Below are 22,241 nucleotides of genomic sequence, written 5' to 3'. Positions count from 1 at the left end.
TAAACGAGTTCAAAGGGTGAAAATCCCAAACTGGGATGTGGTACAGCCCTGCAGGCAAAGAGCAACTGCTGCAACACTAGGTCCCAATCAATGGAGTTGGTCATTCATGAATTGATGTATCATGGCCCCCAAAGTTCTATTAAACTTCTCCACTAGGCCATTTGTTTGATGGTGGTAAGGGGTGTGTGAGGGTTTGTGTGTCTGGTTACCAGGTAATATGGTGTAGTGGCCAGAGTCCATAGAATTGCCCTGGGTTGCAGGGCAATACAGCATAGTGGCCCTAACTGAGGCATAGGACCTTGCCCCTGGCTCAGCAGGGGGTGGGGTCCCACCGCAACATGCTGAGTCTTGCTAGGGGCAAGGTACCAGTCTGTCACCCCACCCCTTGGGTCGCTTCCTACCGGCTTGAGCATTGAGGTCTCCCATGAGTCCCTAGGTTCCCTGCGGGCCTCTGGGTCTGTCACCACATATCCACTTTACAGAAATATGGTGACCCTAAAAAATAACAGAAAAAAAAACGGTAATCGGCACAAATAGGCTTGCTTGTCCCAGGCTGTAAAATGCCCAGTTACGGGTCAGCTGATCAGGCTAAATTCCAGTTGGTGTCAGGCTGTGAAAAGCATACGAGTTGCACAGAGTGGCTGATGGAAAGGGAGAGCTGCAGATAATGCATCTGAGGAAGGAGAAATGGGCAGTGGAAAAGATGGCATGAGAGGGTATCACAGAGATAAGTATGATAGGCTATGACAGGCATAGGCAATAGGTAACTCGTGGCAGGATTGCACTCCATAATTTAGTCCTCAGGATAGGAGTAGCAGGGAGACTGCTGGAAAGGATTGAGGGGCTTTGGCACAGCTGTGTGTGGAATCTGTGTCTGGAATAGCAGGGGGACTGCAGGGCACAAGGGAGGGGTGTTGGGAGACCTGTTTGTGGTGGGGGTTTATGCTTACACATCAGTTGCTTCTTCTCTCTTTGGACATTGGATGATAACAACCTGGCAAATTCTGTTCATTTTAAAAAGCAGTGGAGTCACAGAGAGAATGATCAGTACTAGGGAATAACTTTTAATAAGGGACTGTTTCTCCAGGTTCCTGATCTGGACTGGGGCTTCACTGCAATACAAAGATACCAATTCCAGGGGTTCCAACAGGGGAGCTGTGGGGAGGAGAGCAGAGAAGAGGCCTGGAGTCCAGGTCCATAAGAACTGAATTCTCCTCTGACTGCCCTGAAGGTCAGGCACTCCAGCACAATGTGGGTGCCAGAAGGGAACGTGCAATATGTGACTTCTCTCTCCTCTACAAGTTAGTCAGAAATTCACTAGAAAAATATATTATTGGGAAGGAAAACAAATGAGCCTGTGGTTTCCCGTATGGCTAGAAATCACGTGTCTGTCTTAAAAGGCACTGAAGGAGCTCTTTCTCGTAGGTGCAGGGGGGATGGGGACAGCAAGACACAGGGTGGTGGCAAGCGACTCTAATGAGCTAGAAATTGCTCTCATGCATACATAGATATATACAGACTCAGTAACACTTACACCTATACACTCACACAGGCATGCCTGTGCAGACATGCCTATTGACATGCTTTGCTCCCAGCTGCCTGGCCTGGATCCCATTGCCTTTTCCAGCAGCTGCAGGGAGAGGAGAGGAGAGGAGAGGAGGCGGGGGTTTTGGGGGGGAGAGGGAGGGGCAGAGGAGTGGGAGGAGTCCCATTAAGCCTACATGATTAGGGCAGCAAAAGTAATTGGAGGGGAAAAAAGCCCCAGTCCTGCTCCTCTTACTACTGAAGTCTAAAATTAGCTGCAGATGAGCGGATGACATCCAGAAATAGCCTGATTTCAGCTGTCCCCCTTTTCCCGTCAAGAGGGCCTGGCTCTCTGCAGGCTAATAACAGCTAAGCCACTCTGAAATGTTAGAGTTTGTGATGCCTTCCCTCTGACACCTTCCAGTAACCTCCCGCTCCCCTGGCCCTCTACAGTGGAAGGCTCCAGAGACACTCCTAGTATTATTATAGGAAGAATCAACATTGGGGTGATCTTCAGGAGGCCCTGTGTGCAGCACCCTGCCCCCCTTCCATGCTACCATTAAGTGTCATCACTAAGTACTCCCCAGAGACAGGAGAGAAAGGACCCCAGGTTAATGCCACCTCTGAAGAACAGCTCCTTGAAGCACCCAACCCCCACCAGGATTTGTCCGTGGTGGCTGTACCCACCAGAGATGGGGCAGCAAGGAGCTCAGGATATGTCTCCTTTCCAGAGGGCCCCTCCAGCACTTCTGCAGCTCCATCCCCTCCCAGACTGTGGTGTCACCGTCAGGTACTCAGTGAGAGGGACGGCACAAAAGAGAGCTTGGGTAAATGTCTCCCCAGGGCTCTGCCCCTCTAGTGCTGTTGCATTCTTCGTCCTCCTGCCAAAACGCTGGCCTCTGGCATCAGCAATGGGGTCCACCAACCCCTTCCAAGAGGGGACAGAAGGGATGGCCTCTCTAACAGCACAGCAACTCATCCCCTCATCGCTGCAGTGTCGGCACTGAGGATAAGCACCAAACTATTGGGGGCAGAGACTCAGTTCTGTTATATTCTGATGCAAGAGGTGAAACCACTACAACAAGAATTTGGGATCACCTCACGAACCCCTGGCCAGACATTGGCCTGTGGCAGGCTGAAGGCCTTTTTCTGTGTGAGGGAGCAGTTTGGATGGGGCGGGCCTTAGAAGCACAAAATTTTTGTCTCCATCCTTGGAGTCCTATGTGTCAGTGTGAGAGTGCAAGAGGGGGCAGTCCAGGAGGGTGTGTACGTGCAGAGCATCAGTCAAGAGGGATGCTAAGCCCTCTGAGTATTTCCTCTCAGACAACAGGAATTCCTCCACCCCTCAGGAATTTGTCTCCCTTGTCTCCCTCTCTTCTTTATGGAGAGAACCACACCCTTTACTGTGTTTGCTCACATTCTCTCTCTCTCTTCTCATTCATATTGCTTTTTTTTTCTGCACATAGAAGCACCTCTCTATCTTGCTTTCAGCCTTGCTCTCCCACCCTGCCCCCCCACCCCCGGCATGAATCCAGCTGTCCTGGAGTGGCTCTTCTTTTGTTCTTTTGCCTTTTTGGTCCTCTGTCCTTCACAGATCCTCTCCATTCTCATTAAATTGTGTGTGTGCCTGCCTACGGCCCTGTGGACGTGCCATTTCGCAAATGAGAGTGCACATATTAGGCCCATGTAGCTGTGTGCGTATGCCTGTGTGTACTTATGTTTTCACATGGATATGATGGTGTGATATCTATATCTATCTAATCTGTGTGTGTTTGCATGTCAGCATGCAAGTATTGGTGTGTCTTTGTTTATCCAAGTGTGAATTCATGTGCATTTGTACATCCCTGTATTTGTGTGTATGCACATTCATGTCTATAAGCCTGTATTGTCATATGTGTGTGTGTGCATGTCTATATGCCTCTATTTATCTGTTTGTAAGCCTAGTCATATGCCTAGGCTGGTCTTTATGTGTGCATATGTCTGTATGTCTGTATTTGTCTCAATGTGTGTGAGTGTGTGTATGTGCCTGTATTGTGTATGTGAATGCATGTCTACATGTCTGTACGAGTGTATATGTTTGCACACACATCTATATGCCTGTATCGGTGTATGTGTGTGTGCATGTTTATATGCCTATATCCTTATATATGTTTGTGCACGTCTATATGCCTGTATCAGTATATGTGTGCATGCATGTCTATACGTGTATATTGGTGTATGTGTGCCCCTAATTCTCTGTGTCTGTATCTGTGTGTGTACATATGTGTGTATGTTTGTGTTTTTCTCTTTGTGTGCATGTCCATTTGCATTCATATCTCTGTGTGTGTGTGTCTGTTGGGGGGGTGCATGGATGCATGTCTGCATGATTGTATTTGTTTGTCTATGGCATGTTTATATTTTACTATTATTTGTTTATAGTAGCACCCACTTTGTGTGAATGTTTTGAGGGTCTGGGTGTTTTCCTTTGTGTGTCCGGTACAGTTTGTCCAAGGACAGAGTTCTTAGGAACAAAAAGTAAGGCAAAACAGAAGCTTTTGGTCCTTGGAAAGCTATTTGTATTTTGGTGCATTCTTCGCTTGGCAGGAATGAGGTTACAGAAACCGGAAGGAGCAAGGAACTGGACGGGAGAGATAAGAGTTCAGCTGCATGTGACAGGTAGCTCAGCAGTATTGACCAAGGCTTCACAAGAAATCTAGTTCCTTTTCAGCAACATGTGAGAGAGAATGAACACAAGTAAACTTTAATGTCACCATAGAGAACAAGGAAGGTCACAGCTACCCCTAGCTTGGCCTTTCCCATTGGGAGGCACTGTATGTATGGGATGCTATGGGCACTATTTCCTTAAAACTGTAGCACAAACCTGGTTGGAGGCTGGGGAAGGTAAAGTGAAGCAGAGAGGGAGAGTAGCTTTGTCATTGTCACATAAAACTTTAGGAAGCAGGAAAGGAGCACTGGCTCTGGAAATTGCAGCCTTTCAGAGGAATAGGCGCTATAAAAAGTGTAGAAGGAATGCTAGCTCCGCGGGGAGCTCCTGACTGCTCCACACCCAGCATCTTCCAGCAGAGCATGCCATAAAGAGTAGTACAGTCGTGTCGGCTATGAAGAGATCACATCTACTACAGTCCCAGCCTACTACAGCAAAAGGCTCTGTAAGGAACAGGGAGGGATCACTGGCTACAGGTGATTAAAAACGATTCCAGTCCTAGCGTCTCTCAGCAGGAGAAAAGCTAGGAAATAGGCCTGGGGCACAATACGCAAGGAGCGCCTAGCTCAGGGATGGCCAACCTGTGGCTCTGGAGTCACATGCAGCTCTTCAGAAGTTAATATGCGGCTCCTTGTATAGGCACTGACCATAGGCGCCGACTCTGGGGGTGCTCTGGGGCTGCAGCACCCACAGGGAAAAATTGGTGGGTGCTCTGCACCCACTGGCAGCCAAGCTCCCCTCCCCTCTCCTCCACCTCACCTCACCTCTGTCTCCTCCCCTGAGCATGCCGCATCCCCCTTCTCCTCCCACTGCTTGCCACCACAAAACAGATGTTTCGCAGCATAAGAAGCTCTGGGAGGGAGAGGGGAGGAGTGGGAATGCAGCACGCTCAGAGGAGGTGAAGGGGAAAAGGCAGGTCGGGTCAGGGATTTGAGGAAGGAGTCCAACAGGGGCAGGGAGGGGGCAGAGTTTGGGCAGGGACTTTGGGGAAAGGGTTGGAAGGGGGGCAAGGCGGGGGGGGGCAAGCACCAGGAGAAGTTGGCACCTACGGCACCAACTCCAGGACTGGAGCTACAGGTGCCAACTTTCCAATGTGCTGCGGGGTGCTCACTGCTCAACCCCCTGCTCTGCCACAGGCCCTGCCCCCACTCCACCCTTCCCACGCCCGCTCCTGAGCCTGCCATGCCCTCGCTCCTCCCCCTCCCCCTGAGCCTCCTGCATGCCATGAAACAGCTGATCAGGAGGTGTGGGGAGGGCTGCCGGTAGATGGGAGGTGCTGGGAGCAGGGGGTGGGGGAGGTGATGGGGGGTCAGCTGCTGATGTATTACTGTGGCTCTTTGGCAATGTACATTGGTAAATTCTGACTCCTTCTGAGGCTCAGGATGGCCACCTCTGACCTAGCTACTCCACACTTCAGTACAGGAACTCTGGCTGAGTGCAGCTCCAGCCATGCCAAACCTGGCCCCTCCCAAAAGAAACTTCTGAACACAAAAGTGCAGGAACACTGGCTGCATTTGTGTCTTCCAGCTACCTCCAGCAAGAGTTGCTCTATACAGCCCTGTCTATGGCGAGTTCAAGGCTCCTCTCCCAGCAGGAGGTTCAGTAGGGAACAGTGCAGAACTGGCTACGAGTTCAGAACCTCCTTCAGTAGCATAGATATAAAGATATTTTAAAGGTTAAATTATTTTGAAGGTTTAAATGATTAAAGTTTTAAATAGAGAAGGAAGAGGTTAAAGAATATTTAGATAAGTTAGATGTATTCAAGTTAGCAGGATCTGATTAAATTCAATTTAGGATATTTAAGGATCTAACTGAAGCAATATCAGAACCTTTGTGATTAACTTTGAGAACAGAAGACAGGTGAAGTCCCAGAGGACTGGAGAAGAGCAAACATAATACCTATCTGTAGAAATGGGAACAAAGAGGATCTGGAGAATTATAGACTAGTCTGCCTAACTTTGATACCTGAAAAAATACTGGAACAAATCATTAAACAATGGATGTGTAACCACGTAGTGGATAAAAGAGTGATAAGCAATACCCAGCGTGGATTAGTGAAGAAGAAATTAGGCCAGGCCAACCTAATTTCCTTTTTTGACAGGGTTACTGGCCTAATGGATAGGGGAAAGCTGTGGACATGATATATCTTGATTTGAGTAACGTTTTTGACACAATCCCACATGACATTCTCATAAGCAAACTAGGGAAATGTGGTCTAGATGAAATTACTCTATGATGGATGCAAAACTTGGTGAAAGACTGTACTCAAAGAGTAATTATCCATGGTTTGCTGTCAAACTGGGAAGGCGTATCTAATGATGTCCTGCAGAGGTCAGTCCTGGGTCTGCTACTCTGCAATATGTTAATTAATGTCGTGGATAATGGAGTGGCAAATGTACTTACAAAACTTGTGAACATCAGGCTGGGGTGGGTAGTGAGCACTTTGGAGGGCAGGATTAGAATCCAAAATGGCCTTGACAAATTGGAGAGAGAAATTTGAAATTAGCAAGATGAAATTCAATAAAGACAAGTGCAAGGACTTCACTTAGGAAGGAAAAATCAAATCCACAGCTCCAAAATTGGGTATAACTGGCTAGGTTCTAGTACTACTAAAAAGGATCTGGAGGTTATAGTGGCTCACAAATTGAATACGAGTCAACAATGTGATGCAGCTGCGAAAAAAGCTAATATCATTCTGGGGTGTATTAACAGCAGTGTTGTATGCAAGACACGGAAGGTAATTGTCTTGCTGTATTCAGCACTGGTGAGGCCTCTCTTGGAGTACTGTATACAATTCTGGGTGCCACACTTTAGGAAAGATGTGGATAAACTGCAGAGAGTCCAGAGGAGAACAACAGAAATGATTAAAAGTTTAGAAATGTTGACCTATAAGGAAAAGTTTTAAAAAACTGGATACGTATACTCCTGAGAAAAGAAAACTGACAGAGAATTTGACAGCAGTATTCAAATAGGTTAAAAGCTGTTACAAAAGAGATGGTGATCAATTGTTCTCCATGCCCACTGAAGGTAGGACTTAATCGGAAGCAAGGGGGATTTAAGTTAGATATTAGGAAAAACTTTTTAACTGTAACGATAGTTAAGCACTGGATCAGGCTTTCAAGGGAGGATGTGGAATCCCCATCATTGGAGGTTTGTAAGAACAGGTTGGAAAAACACCTGTCAGGGGTGGTCTAGGTTTACTTGCTCCTGCCTCAGTGCAGGGAGCTGGACTAGATGAGCTCTTGAAGTCCCTTTCATCTCTACATTTCTATGATTTTAAATATCAAGAAGGTCTGAAGCTGAATTCACAGAGATATTACAGGTGATGAACCAGTCTGACGCAGACATGTTAAAACTGAGAATACCCACAAGGTAGAGTTCTGGATTTGAATTTGAGCCAAGACCTCCACTTCCTGTGTGATCTTTATACAGATCTAGGTAAAGCGTTTCACCTCTAAAACATCAGTTCCAATACAGCCCTAGGCCAGAGGGGAGTGGATAGCTCGCCAAGTTTTGGGACTGGAATACAAAATCTTTTACCTCAAAGGCACAGTAGCGGGGTGGTCACCTGCTCCTGCCCTGAAGGGCTTAAAACAGCCCTGGGGGAGGGCTGTGGCAGGGCATAGCAGCAAGCCTCGGCTGATTGGGGAAACAGCCATAGCTGAGGCCAAGCTCCAATCAGGTCGCAGCTGACCCTATAAAAGGATTGCAAGCCAGGCACTCAGGCAGTCTCTCTCTAGCAGTAGAGAGAGAAGGACCTGGCTGTCTGGGAAATGAAAGGCACCAGAGTAGAGCAGTGCTGGGGAATAGGGCAAGGAAGCTGTGGAGCTCCCACCTGCAAAACCCCCAGGCTGCAGGCCTTGTCTAAAACCAAATAGGTACAGGGGTTGCAGGGATGCAGCCCGGGGATAGGCAGAGGCAGCAGGTTCAAACCCCCCTTGCTGATGAGGAGTGATACAGACTGCAGTCTGCCCCAGTGTGTGTGGACTAGATGAGGACTGGCAGTGAACACTGAGGCAAGGTGGGGACAGAGGGTGGGGATTCCTCTGGGAGGGGAGCCCAGAGAGTGGGGGTACTGCCAGGAGGCAGCACCCAAGCTAAAGGGGCACCAGGGTCTGGGAGGGACATGGGGGCCAGCAACAAGCAGGATATCAGCCTGCAGAGGGTGCTCCAAAGGCTGGACAAGTGAATTCCCTGGATGACCAGCAGGAGATGCTGCAGGGTGAGTCCTCTCATTGCTATAGGCACCTTGTCCAATCCAACCCTGGACACCAGCAAGTGCTAATTAATTTCAATCTGAATTCCTTAATTAGACACTCAAATTCGTTCCCATCCAATGGATGTTTGGTGGGCTCTCTCTAATGAGATGAGAGGTGTCTCCATCAAGTTCTTGGTGGGACAGATGTATATGTTTCAAACCACCATCACAAATGGGCATAGGTGACCCTGTTGTTGTCGCTCTCAGCAGAGAGGCCAAGGACTGACATGACCAATGGAAACAGAGCTCCCCTTTCACCACTCTAGAGCAGGGATGAGGTGGTATATGTGGGTGAAGCTCTCACAACTGCTGTACCCATTTCTTTGTGGGAGGAAAGGTGCTTTGGCTGAGGACAGTGCCCCTCCCCAGCTCGGTTGTAGTTTATTTTAACAGGTGGGAACCACCTGTACTTCTGCATGCACTTTATTTGAGGGGGATTATATTCCTGTGCCAACTCTCCCGGCCAGGCCCTTGTCTCTCTGCAAACAAAGCAAGTGCAGGGGAACAGGAAGGGAGACGCTGATCCCGGATGAAGGAAGTAGGGTGCAATTCCCCTTTCCCATGATACAGACAAGCAGGATGCTGCCCATTCCCTGATGCATGTTAAAATAAAGAAATTAAGGTGTAGGCTTGTGCTGAGCAGGATTATATGACAGAGTGGTTAAATGCTGGCAAATGCAGCCCGGTCTGCACTAGTGCTACCATTGGTGGAGCTGCATGCCTGTTAGCATGGCAACAGACAGAAGGAAAATTGCAAACAAGATGGAAAGAACGACAGACAATGTCCCACTAGTCAAGGATAAATCCAGATAAACAGTTTACTCACTTCTCATTTGGGGAATACGATATTTGATCACATCTGACCTAAGGAATAAAATGTTTATTCACTCCTCTCTTGTGATAAGTGAATCCTGGCTGCACAACTGATGTGCACATTATCTACCATCTGGTTACGCTCAGCAACAGATCATTGGGAAAATTGTGGCCAGTAGAAAATCTGCAAGGAGCCATCCAGGGCTACTGCTTGGTACATTTGCTGACCGCTAAAAGCAGGTGACATTTATTTTTTTACAATTTTATGTCATTTTCTCCTATTCTTTTGTTTTGGGGCAAGAAACAGAATGTTTCTTTGACAAGTTGGAGTTTGGTTTCTGAAGCTGAACAGTTTACCAACGTCTCTTTTTTACCATTACCCTTAGATTCAGACAGTTTGTCTGTGCAGTGCCTGCTGCTCCTGTACCTTTTCCTCAATGTGCCTTTCCCCTTCAGCCAGTGAGCTTGTCCACCCTAGGAACAGCTTTCTAAAAAATGCAGTAGCTAATATGTTTTAAAACCCCTGTGTAGATAGCACAAGCTGTAGCTTTGCTATGTTTGCTGGTCGAGGTGACCCCTAGCAAGGTGTTTCGTGTTCACCCCCATGTGCTAAGGCAAGTGAAAGCTACAACTTACCCTCTCCACACCAAAGTTTTAAAACATCACCTATAAAATAGTTAAAAATCACCTCATGCAGACAAGTGCGGTCTTTCTCTACCCAACCCTCCTGTTCTGTCTCCCTTCTGTTCTCTATCCTTCTCCTCTTCCCTCCATCCCCACTTTCTCTCCACCTGATTTTCTGTCACTTCCTCTGTTTTCTCTCTTCCAAAAAGTCTCCTTCCATCTCCCTGTGCTCTTTTCACCTATCTCTGTATCTTCCTATCAGATACTATTTCTCTGTCCCCATCAGACTCACTCTCCCTTCTCCTTCCCATCATTCTATCAATATCTCTAGACCTATTCCCTCCATGCTTGCCCAGGAGCTGTAGAGGAAGGATGTCTTAAGGTTACAGAGGGGTTAAGAGAAGGGAGTCAAAGGGGAGAGCATGGGGTGCTGCCCTTAGTTGTCCTAGGGACTCATTTGCCTCCTGATGGTGCGACAGTAGTTGGCAGGGGGAAATAGAGCTTTGAGGCTGTGTGCTGGCACACACGTCCTCAGCAGCACAAGCAGTGTTCTTGCTGCAGCCTGCAGGCCTGCATCTGAACTCTGGGGGAGGGGAAGCATGCTAGGCAAAGAAAACTCAGAACAGGGCAGAGAGATGTAGTGCCGCACGGGGATCTCAGAGGAGGATGGAGAGTTGAGTGGAATCAGCGTGGTGAATTTTTGCTGCTTACTAAATGACAAAAAGAAAGTGCAGCTCACTCTGCTTCATTGCTTCCGTTCGCCATCTCTCTGTTAAGGCACCTCAATCCTGCCTGCAATACACCCTGCTAATCCAGTCCTGGGTGTCCTCAAAGCTCTGCTGATGCACCTGAGTCTTGTCCATCCCCCCGATATTCCAGTTCTGCCCTCAATCCCCCTCCCAAGCTGTACCACTGCTTCTTCCATCCTCCCCTGCAGCCGCCTGATATTCCATTTTCACAGCTCTGCCAATGCCCCTCACTCCTGCCATGCAGCCCCCCTGCTATCACAGTCCTGGGCTCCCCACACCTAGAGTACTAACACATCAGTCATTCTAACAAGGTCAGTTAGAGGGATGACCTTGCTGAGAAAGTGACAGAGGAGCCAGTCCTTGTGCAGCAAAGATGTGGGGAGGGAGACCAGACAACAAAAGGAGATTTTGCAACAATAAGAACATAGTCAAGATCAGAAGAGGGAAGGAGAATGAAATTGGTAAGACTGGAACATCTTTTCCCAGCCACAAGGACCAGATGTCCCTTGGGAAAGGTGAGGGTGGGGAGGTAATTTTGGTCAGCCCTTCTGTCAGAAACAAACTAATAAAATGTAGGGAATAAAAATGGAGGAGAGGCAGAAACCTGCTCTTTTCACCCCACAGCAAAGGTGATTAAGGAAGCTGGAAAGACAGATGTATGGGGGCAGGCTAAAGGAGTTAAACCTGTACAGCTCGGCTAAGTGACACCTGGGGCAGACAGGATATCTGTAGCCAGGGCTCCCAACTGCCAAGCAGGGAACATAGCAGCTCTGAGAGCCTTAACTCCAGCCAGGGCTTCAGGGGCTGATAAGAATATGGAGGGTGAGAGGAAGTAAAACTGTTTGTGGAGCTCCGGGATTTACTGTTTGACATCCACCCATCACAATTCTATGTCCCCTCCCCCATTTCCACAAGATCTGAGCACCTCACAATCTTTAATGTATGTTGCCTCACCACACCCCTTTTAACTAGAGCAGTGCTATTATCCTCACGGTACAGATAAGTAACTGCAGCCCAGAGAGGCTAAGTGATTTGTCCAATGACACACAGGAAAATTGAGATACAGCAGTGAATTGAACCCAGGTTTCCACAAGTCACAGGCTTGCACTGTAACCATTAGACCATCCTTTCTCTCTCTCTGCTGTTCACCTGCTCTCTTTGCAGATCTCCCTCACTTGAGTGTGCAGTGACTGGGAGGGAGACACTGGAAACAAAGAGAGAGAGACTGAAGGGAAAAAAGAATGAAGGAAGGAGAAACATACAAAGAGAAAGGGACAGAAAGAACAGTAAGAGTAAATGAAACAGAAAAAAGGGGAGACAAGTTAAGACAGTGGTCCCCAACGCGGTGCCTGCGGGTGCCATGGTGCCCGCCTGGGCATTTATGTGCGCCCGTCTAGTGCCCAGCAGAGGACAGAAGCCGCAGCCCCGTGCCAGCCAGGGACAGAGAACTCCGGGGCCTGGAGGCTGCAGGCGCCAGTGTTCTCTGTCCCTGGCAGGTGCAGGGCTACGGCTCCTCTCTCGCTTCTCCAGGGCTGCAGGCTGCGGGCGCCAGTGTTCTTGGTCCCCAGCAGGCGTGGGGCCGTGGCTTAACTGGAGAGAAGCCACGGCCTTGCGCCTAGTGGGGACAGAGAACTCCGGGGCTGCAGGCTGCTTTCACCAGTATTCTCTGTCCCTGGCAGGCGCAGGGCCTGCCTAGTGCCCAGCAGGGGAGAGAAGCCAGGGCCCCACGCCTGCTGGGGACAGAATACTCTGGGGCTGTGGGCGCCGGCATTCTCTGTCCCTGGCAGGCGCTGGGCTGCGGCTTCTCTCTGGCTTCTCTGGGGCTGCAGGAGCCGGTGTTTTTGGTCCCCGGCAGGTGAGGGGCCACAGCTTAAGCTGGAGAGAAACTGCAGCCCCACATCTGCCGGGGACAGAGAACTCTGGGGCTGCAGGCTTCATTCTATGTTAAAGTAAGAATAATAAATATATTTGGACCAGCAGTTCAACAATGTTATACTTTTTTAAAATAAATAAGATGAAAACTGTTTATGATATTTATTTTGTAAAAGCTCCTTAATTTTTCTTACAGGTAGTAAAAAAAGAGCAAATTCACATGGTAAGGTGAAAAAGTAATTGCTGAACAATTTAATACCTGTTACATGTAAAATTACCCTTTTTATCTTATGGATTCATATATTATGTAATATTAAATATAATTTTTGTATTAATGTACAAATACAAAATAAGCCTTGAAAAAGTGTTGGCGCCCACCACACTCTTCTGAAAACATGAATGCACTACCGGCCACAAAAAGGATGGGGACCACTGAGTTAAGAGATGCTGAAAAAGAAGAGATGAACGAGAGAGAGAAAAAAGAAAGATGGGTTGGAAAGAAAGAATGAAAAAGAAGCGGAGAAAAATAAGACAAGTACTTAAGAGATGGAAAAGAAGAGAGCAAGAGAGAAGGAGATCTGATGTAGAAACGTCTCTGTTGCAACTGATGAAATCTGCCCTACTTCCTGGAAGTGGCTTGTGGGTTCTCTCTTCTGCCTCAATAAGAGTTGCTCAAGAGTGTTAGCTGAACCTTGAGAAGGATGCTCAAGCAGCCGCTGAGGGATGTGAAGCAATGCTTCAAGGAGGGGGAGAAGAACATGTGCTTTCTGGGTGATAATAGGTGTTTATCTCTAGCTTCTGTGACATTTATTTACAAACCTTCAAAAAGTCTCTGTTATCAGTCCCAAAACTCCTCTGAAGAACATTGGGAAGCATCGCTTGGGTGTATAACACCAAAAGGTTCCCTGATGCTCACTGCATGTTTTCTGTCCAGAATATCAGGTCCACAACAGACACTGTCTGCAACCACCCTCAGATACAGGATCTGCAGCCTATGCCAGGCCAAGAAGACAAGTTTCATTGGGCAATTGAACACATTAATCAAGCAGAGGTTCTTCATGGGACAGACAAGTGGCTTCTACAAATATTTAGACATATCCTGATGGACGCCTGCTTCAATCTCTCAGAAGAATCATTCTGTCAGGATGACCAGACATGAAGAATCATAGAAGTGTAGGATGGGAAGGGATCTCTAGAGGCCATCTAGTCTGGTACCCTGCACTCAAAGCAGGACTACATAGTAACTAGACATTCCTGACAGGTGTTTGTCTAACCAGTTCTTTAAAACCTCCTTTCATCTAGTCCAGTCTCCTGCACTCAAGGCAGGACTACATAACCTATTCTTAAAAACCTTTGCAAATTGATTTCTTGATTATTTGCTCCGTTATCTTTGTGGGTACTGAAGTTAAGCTGACTGGTCTGTAATTCCCTGGGTTGTCCTTATTCCCTTTTTACAGATTGGCATTATATTTGCCCTCTTCCAGTCCTCTGGAATCTCTCCTGTCTCCCATGACCTTTCGAAGATAATCCCTAATGACTCAGATATCTCCTCAGTGAGCTCCTTGAGTATTATAACATGTATTTCATCAGGCCCTGCTGATTTGAAGACATCTCATTTGTCTAAATAATTTTTAACTTGTTCTTTTCCGATGTTAGCCTCAGATCCTACCTCATTTTCACTGGAATTTACTGTTAGATTCCAATTGCTACTAAACTTTTTGGTGAAAACTGAAACAAAAAAAAGTCTTTTAACACGTCTGCCATTTCCACATTCTCTTATTCCCCTCCCCCACCCCCATTGAGTAACAGGCCTACCCTGTCTTTGGTCTTCCTCTTGCTTCTAATGTAATTTGAGAATGTTTTCTTGTTATCCTTTATGTCTCTAGCTAGTTTTTTCTTATTTTGTGTCTTGGTCTTTTGAATTTTGTCCCTACATACTTGTGGTGTTTGTTTATATTAATCTTTTGTAATTTGACCTAGTTTCCACTTTTTGTAGGACCCTTTTTTGAATTTCAGATAATCAAAGATCTTCTGGTTAAGCCAGGGTGGTCAATTGCCAGACTGCCTATCTATCCTACACAGTGGGATAGTGCCTTCCTTAACAATGTCTCTGAAAAACTATGAACTCTCTTGAACTTTAAAAGAGAACCACCATGAATTTATCCAGTTAAGTCCATTAATGGGCTATTAGCCAGGATGGGTAAGGAATGGTGTCCCTAGCCTCTGTTTGTCAGAGGGTGGAGAAGGATGGCAAGAGAGAGATCATTTGATCATTGCCTGTTAGGTCCACTCCCTCTGGGGCACCTGGCATTGGCCACTGTCAGTAGACAGGATACTGGGCTAGATGGATCTTTGGTCTGACCCAGTAAGGCTGTTCTTATTTTCTTTTGAACTGTTTTTCCCCTGAGATTTGCTTTCCGGGGATCTTACTTACCAACATTAGTTTGTTAAAGTCTGCCTCCTTGAAATCAATTATCTTTATTCTGGTGTCTTCCCTCCTACCATTCCTTAGAATCATGAACTTTATCATTTAATGATCACTTTCACCTAAGCTGCCTTCCACTTTCAAATTCTCAAACAGTTCCTCCTATTTGTCAAAATCAAATCCAGAACAGCCTCTCCCTTAGTTGCTGTCTCCACTTCTGAAATAAAAAATTGTCTCCATACATTCCAAGAACTTGTTGGATAATCTGTGCAGTGCTGTATTATTTTCCCAACAGATGTCTGGATAATTGAAGTCCCCCATCACCACCACGTCCTGTGCTTATTAGTTAGTGTCCTATTTATTTATTAAATAAAGCCTCATCTACTTCTTCTTCCTGGTTAGGTGGTCTGTAGTGGACCTCTACCATGACATCACCCCCCCCCCCTTTTAAATCCCTTTTATCCTGACCCAGAGATTCTTAACAAGTCTGTCTCCTATCTCCATCTCAACCTCAGTCCAAGTGTATATATCTTTGATATACAAGACAATACCTCCTTCCTTTTTTGGTGTAATATCCTGGGGAAGGTTCTGTGATGGGTTGGACATCCTGGGATGTCACCTGGTGTGCTGAGATGCCATTGAGTCAGTCTATTCTGCCAGCCTGAGTCCAACCTGTCACAGTGGTGTAGTCGAGTAGCATAGTATGCACAGCCTATTGCCCTGAAACACCAGTGGTGATTTTAAGTGAGTTTTAAGTGTGGTGGCTAGAGAACAGACAAAGAGGTTACTGGTTTGTTGTTTTCTGTTTGCTTATTTCGGGAAAGAGAAGTAGGGACAGAAAAGTAGGAAAATTAGTGAAAGTGAAGTTATCAAAAAGTTGGAGCTGCACAGGGTGCAAGCAGAAGAAAATGAAAGGATGCATAAGAGACAGATTTGTCACAAGGGGTGGGGGTGAGTAGAGCCAGATCCTGTCCAGTGGCTGTTCCTTCAGGTGAGAGGAATGTTTTGCCTGACAGTAGGGAGACTGTCCAGGTTGCCGGTTGTCAGGAGTTGCAGTTAAGCAAGGGACAAATCCTGCTCTAGGATACATAGGGAAATGTGTCCTGGAGGAAGGGAAGCCTTAGAGGGGGAAGGTGGGATCCGAGAAACTGTTGCGTGGGCAAGGTGAGGATTCCATGGGCTCTGTAACTGGAGGCCAACCCAATTCAAAGACAGAGGAGTGTACAGGGCTTGCCAGTGAAGGGTTTGTCATGGTTGGTAGCTGTGAGCCCACAGCTGGACAGAGGACAGATTTCTCTCCAGGGAGCACAGGGGGAGGGGTGCCCTGGCAGGGGGCCCAGAGAATGAGGTTAAGAAGGAACGTGAGGGAGTACAGGAGTGTTTCCCCACTCATTACAGGGAAGGGTTTGTCTAGGAGAAATTTGCTGGATCTGCATCTGTAATACCAGCATCTCACCTGTGGCTCAGGTTTTAAGAGGAACCTGTGCAACTGACCTCTCTGAGGGGAGCAGCCATACAGATGGCATCTTGGGAACAGCAAGAGGGGTGATCGAGGGTACCCCAATCCAGGCTCCACTTTTTCAAAATGTTTTTCTTGCTGTACTTGTGAAAACTAAGTCTGTCTCTTTAAGGTGGCAGGGGGTGGAAGCTTCTTCCAAGCATTTTGGTGTCTGTGAACATGCTAATGATCGACCTGATGAAGGGGCAGAGACGGCCACTTCCCAGGCAAGTAAACCCCTTATAGAATCATAGAAGATTAAGATTGGAAGAGACCTCAGGAGGTCATCTAGTCCAACCAACCTGCTCAAAGCAAGACCAACTCCAACTAAATCATCCCAGCCAGGGCTTTGTCAAGCTTGACCTTAAAAACCTATAAGGAAGGAGATTCCACCACCTCCCTAGGTAACCCATTCCAGTGCTTCACCACCCTCCTAGTGAATAGTGTTTTCTAATATCCAACGTAGACCTCCCCCACTGCAACTTGAGACCATTGCTCCTTGTTTTGTCATCTGCTACCAGTGAGAACAGCCAAGCTCCATCCTGTTTGGAACCCCCTTTCAGGTAGCTGAAAGCAGCTGTCAAATCCCCCCTCATTCTTCTCTTCTGCAGACTAAACAATCCCAGTTCCCTCAGCCTCTCCTCGTAAGTCATGTCCCCCAGCCCCCGATCATTTTTGCTGCTCTCCGCTGGACTCTCTCCAATTTTTCCACATCCTTTCTGTAGTGGGGGGCCCAAAACTTGATGCATTATTCCAGGTGTGGCCTCACCAGTATCGAATGGAGGGGAGTAATCACTTTCTTTGATCTGCTAGCGATGCTCCTACTAATACAGCCCAGTATGCTGTTGACCTTCTTGGCAACGAGGGCACTGACTCATATCCAACTCCTTTGTTTGTTCCCAAGTTTTTTTCCAGGAAGCTGAAGGGAACCTATGATGGTTTGGACCCCTGGGATGTCACCTGATGTGCTGGGACACCGCTGAGTTAGACTATTCTGCCAGGCTGGGCCCCCTTTTACCTAGTCTTGCTGGGCTAGGCTCCCCAGCCTTTTCCAGCCAAGCACACAGGCAGGGCCATACCCAGCTGCACAGAGAGACAGATCTGCTCTGGGAAGGCTCAGCTTAATGGGTTTGCCACAGCACCCAGCACCCAGATGTCCACACCCCTTGGAGTCCAAACCCAAAATTCACCTCCCCTCAATGTGGAGGGGAGTATGCACAACTTCTTGCCCCCCGGTTAGAAATCACATAAACTGGGTTGTATTGTAAACCAGAAATAAATGTATTAACTATAACAAGTGTATTTTAAGTAGTTTAGGAGGTAGCAGACAAGACAGACTACTAAGAAAATAAAAAAGAGCATGCAAACTAAGCTTAATACACTAAAGAAACTGGTTATACATAAGTTCTCACCTCGGAAAGTGTAGTTTGAGATAATGGACCTCAGGAATTTGCACAGTTTGCAATATTAGTGGAATATAAATGTGTCATACCCTGTCCACTCTACAGCCAGTATATGGGCACGGCAGAAGCAAGAAATAGCTATAAAAAACATACTTCACATTTGTGCCTAGTTATTATAGTGTTTAGGTGTCTGGGGCCCACTAACGTAACAATCAGACTATATAGATAGATGGGAAGGAAACCGATGGAAAGGCTGACTGGCATAGCACACTGGAGACTACTGCCCACAATATAACTAGTGTTATGAACAGACTAGTGTGTGTGTATTACTGTTTTTTACTGCATGGAATCAGAACTGTTCAACTGTGTGTCATAGCCCCTATACTGTTGTTGATGGGCAACAACAAGGAGTAATAGATTGAAACTGGAGAGGGTAATGGAGAGGAGAACGGATATAAGAAGTGTATCCTACTGATGAGCATCTATTAGACTGTAGCTAGTCTGGAAGCCTCTTTGACAACTAGAACTAGACAAAGCTCCGGAAAATGGATTGTAGGGAAGGAAGAATCCTGCCTTGATTCCAGGGGAGGGGTGAATGGAGAAGATGTGATCAAATGCTCTAAATCTTTTCTGTCTCTAATTTTGGCTGCTCACTAGACCCACTTCAAAAATTGTTGAAAACACTTTACTGAGATGACCCTGTCCCTGGACCAGTAATCCTTTCTAGGCCAGCAGCCTCATCCTTCCTGTGCTACACCAGCATTAAACTCAAACTCGCTCCAATGTGACGTCAGCTTTTAACACTGCCAGGGAGGGAGAAGGGGCACCTTTGATCCCTTGTTTGTTTCCCTAGTTTAGAAAGGGCTTCCAAGATATACACACACATCTCCACACACAAGTAATTGTCAGATACCCCAGTCCCTTGGCAGAAACTTGTGCTCATGTTCCCTGGGAGCCATCAGACCTCCCTCCTGCCTCTCCAGTTCCATTCTTCTTTTCCCTTATATCATATGACCAGCTGTTGTGAAGTCTTTTCCAATCTGTGCTGGATTTAGGTGTGAGAGGCTGAGGAATCCCAGCCAGGGTAACTTTATACAGACAGAAACCAAAGGTCTGTTGGGGACACCTTCCCCTCATACACATGACTGGGTATAGGGTCAGCTTCTAGGAAGGGGAGCATGAGGCTGGTATAGACTTCAGGAGAAATCTTTGAAGCCAAAAGAGGAAAGCCAAAGTTATGGAGGGATGGGAGGGAGGATAGAAGAGATTAATGCACACATATTCCTCTCTCTGGTTCTTCTGCAATGCTCCCTGATAAATATCCTATCTCCTCTGCCATATCTGATGCCCCCCATCTTCCACTAGTGTTCACCTGGTCTCCTCTGATACATTCCCTAATACCCTTCCCTCCCTGCTTCACCCTTTCTCTCATACTCTCCTGATCTGCTCACCCCATGCACTTTTGACCCCTTCCCAATCTGCATTGACTCTCCAGCAAAGCTGTTCCTCTGATGCACCCCTTCTCTGGTGCATTCCTTCTCTACTTGCTTTCTCATGCCTCTCTCTGTCTGATGTACCCCATTCCATGGTGCACCCAAGATATTCCCCTTATTCCCTCCATAATTGAACACTGAGCCCCTCTGCCCCACTGATGCACACTGAAATCCTCATCCTCAGCCCCCTCCTTTGACATTCTCTTTGGCTGTTATATTAATTACCTTTGATATAGAATCCCCCACCCCCTATATTCTCCTCAAGTGTTTTCCTCCCACTCTGGAATCCCTGGCTCCTCCATGCCCATCAGCTGTGATGCTGAGGTCCTCTCAGGACTTATATCCTCACTTATCCCCAGCTCAGTTTCCAACCTCTAAATAGCCCATGTATTTCATGCCTCGGCCATCTCTCTTCCAGGAAATCTGGATAGAGGGGGAAAGCAGTACCTATGCCAATACCTCCACATCAGCAGAGCCAGCCACAGGATCCTGCAGCGCTCTCCTTCCAGGAGTTCCTCTCCCATCCCCCCAGACTGTAGGCACAAGGAGCCCATCATGACACCTCCTTGCCTTTCTCTTTCCACAACTGCTCCCTAAAGATGAAGGAAGGCCAGGCCTTGGAGATATTATCCCCACTTCCAGGAGAAGAGACGGTGGTCCAACAAAGGGAAACCCTCAAGATTGAACCCAGAGCCCCAAGTCACTGTCCTGGGAGCCCTGCCCACAAGAAGGATTGAACAAGAGCGCTTGTCCTGTTTATGAAATGTCCGGGGGTGCTGTGGTGTAAGAAAGGAGGGGAGTGACCCAGACCATATGCTGCCTTTGGCTGCTGGATCTCGAATGTAATCCAGGATGGATTCTCAGCTTCCTCTATCCCCCCTCTCTGTGTCCCCCATCCTTTCTCTCATATATGCTCTCTCCTTCCCCACCATTATCCCCAGGGAAGGCCTCAGCTGAGGGGTTGCCATGGAGACAGTGCTGTCATAGCAACCAAATGGTGGCAAAAAATTGAGCACTGTAGAGATGGCTGGTGTGAGATCAACAATCGGACACCTGCTGAGATTCTTTTTTTATGCTTCTGCCACTATGGTTTCCTGCCCCACTCCCACAAATAGTGAAAGCAGAAGTAAGGCTGGTCCCAGCTGTGAGAAGAGCCCCCAGAGTATACTGTATGTGTTCAATGCCTCCTGGCCTACCACCTGGAGCCGTGTGAAGCATATCACCCTCTCTGGTTTCTCTGCAATACTACACGTTTCCAGGAAAATTAGGAAGCCCATATGCACCACTTCCTCTTGTCTGCCAGATTTCCACCCCTCCAGACTGAGACAGTCAAGTCACAAGGATTTATTTTCTCCATTTTCAACAAGGGTTCTGCTGTCTTTTGTTCCAGTTTGCAGGCATGTAACACATTTGTAACTACTTCGGAGTGGCTCTTCGGCTCATGTACCTTGTTAGATGCTAGCACCAAGATTTCTGGCCTAGATTCTCAAAGGTATTTGGGCACCTAACTCCCATTAATTTCAACACAGAGAAAAAGTGGGTGAGGTCACATGTTTTACTGGACCAATTTCTGTTGGTGGAAGGGACAAGCTTTTGAGCTACACAAAGCTCTTCCTCAGTTCCACTTCTTCCTGAGGAAGAGCACTTTGTAGCTCAAAAGCTTGTCCCTTCCACCCACAGAACTAGACCAAATAAAAGATATAACCTCACCTACCTTATCTCTCTCAGACCCTGGGACCAACATGTCTGCAACACTGCATAATTTCAGTTGGAGACAGATGCCTAATAACTTTGAGAATCTGGTCCTTTGCCCTTTTGCCCAAGAATAATAAATATTTCTCCTCCAAAATAATTTCTTTTGAATAAAAGAAAATCCAATCTAAATTTAAAAATTACCAGTGGAGAATCCACCACAAACCTTGGTAAATTGTTCCAATGATTTATTACCCTTACTATTAAAAAAATCATGCCTTATTTCCAGTCTGAATTTTTCTAATTTCAATTTCCAGCCATTGCATCATTTTATACGTTTCTCTCTAGATAGAAGAGCCCATTATCAAATATTTTTTCACCATGTAGTTCCTTATAGATTGTAATCAAGTCACCCTCTCTTTGTTAAGCAAAATAGATTGAGGTCTGTGAGCCTACCACTATAAGGCATATTTTCTAATCCTTTAATCATTGTCATAGCTCTTTTCTGAACCCTCTCCAATTCATCAACACTGTTCTTGAATTGTGGACACAAGAACTGGACACAGTATTCCAGTAGCAGGCTCACCAGTGCCAAATTCAGAGATAAAATAAACTCTTTACTTCTACTAAAGATTCCAGTTTACGCATCCAAGGATCATATTAGATCTTTTGGACACAGCGTTCTTGTTCAGCTGATTATCCACTACGACCTCCAAATCTTTTTCAGAATCACTGTTTCCAAGCATAAGAGTCCCCCATCCTGTAAGTATGGCCTACATTCTTTATTTCTAGATGTATACATTTACAGTTAGTCATATTAAAACATATGTTTGCTTACACCCAGCTTACCACAGGATCCAGATCAATTTGTACCAGTGACTTGTTCTCTTCAGTATTCACCACTACCTCAATTTTTATGTTATCTAAAAACTTTATCAGCAATGATTTTATGTTTTCTTCCAGGTCATTGATAAAAACATTTAACAGTGTAGGGTCAAGAACTAATCCCTACAGGACCCCACTAAAGACACATCTGCTCAATGGCAAAGCCTTTGACAAAGTCCTTCACCAAAGGCTGTAATGTAAATTAAGCTGTCATGGGATAAAAGGGAAGGTCCTTTCATGGACTGAGAACTGGTTAAAAGACAGGGAACAAAGGGTAGGAATTAATGGTAAATTCTCAGAA

At 46.7% G+C, this 22,241-nt stretch overlaps 1 long non-coding RNA gene across 1 annotated transcript in view; it reads left to right on the top strand.

The window, feature by feature from the left end:
* The first annotated feature begins 10,023 nt into the window (after positions 1–10,023).
* Positions 10,024–22,241, top strand: part of LOC116823834 (uncharacterized) — a 30,087-nt gene continuing 17,869 nt past the window's right edge. The window contains exons 1-2 of the long non-coding RNA XR_012656813.1: positions 10,024–11,133; positions 12,741–12,767. This is a non-coding gene — a long non-coding RNA (uncharacterized LOC116823834). The remainder of the gene's footprint in view (positions 11,134–12,740; positions 12,768–22,241) is intronic.

Source organism: Chelonoidis abingdonii, chromosome 1 (assembly GCF_003597395.2).
Source record: "Chelonoidis abingdonii isolate Lonesome George chromosome 1, CheloAbing_2.0, whole genome shotgun sequence".
Classification (NCBI taxonomy): domain Eukaryota; kingdom Metazoa; phylum Chordata; order Testudines; family Testudinidae; genus Chelonoidis; species Chelonoidis abingdonii.
This window is presented reverse-complemented; position numbering and strand designations above follow the sequence as displayed.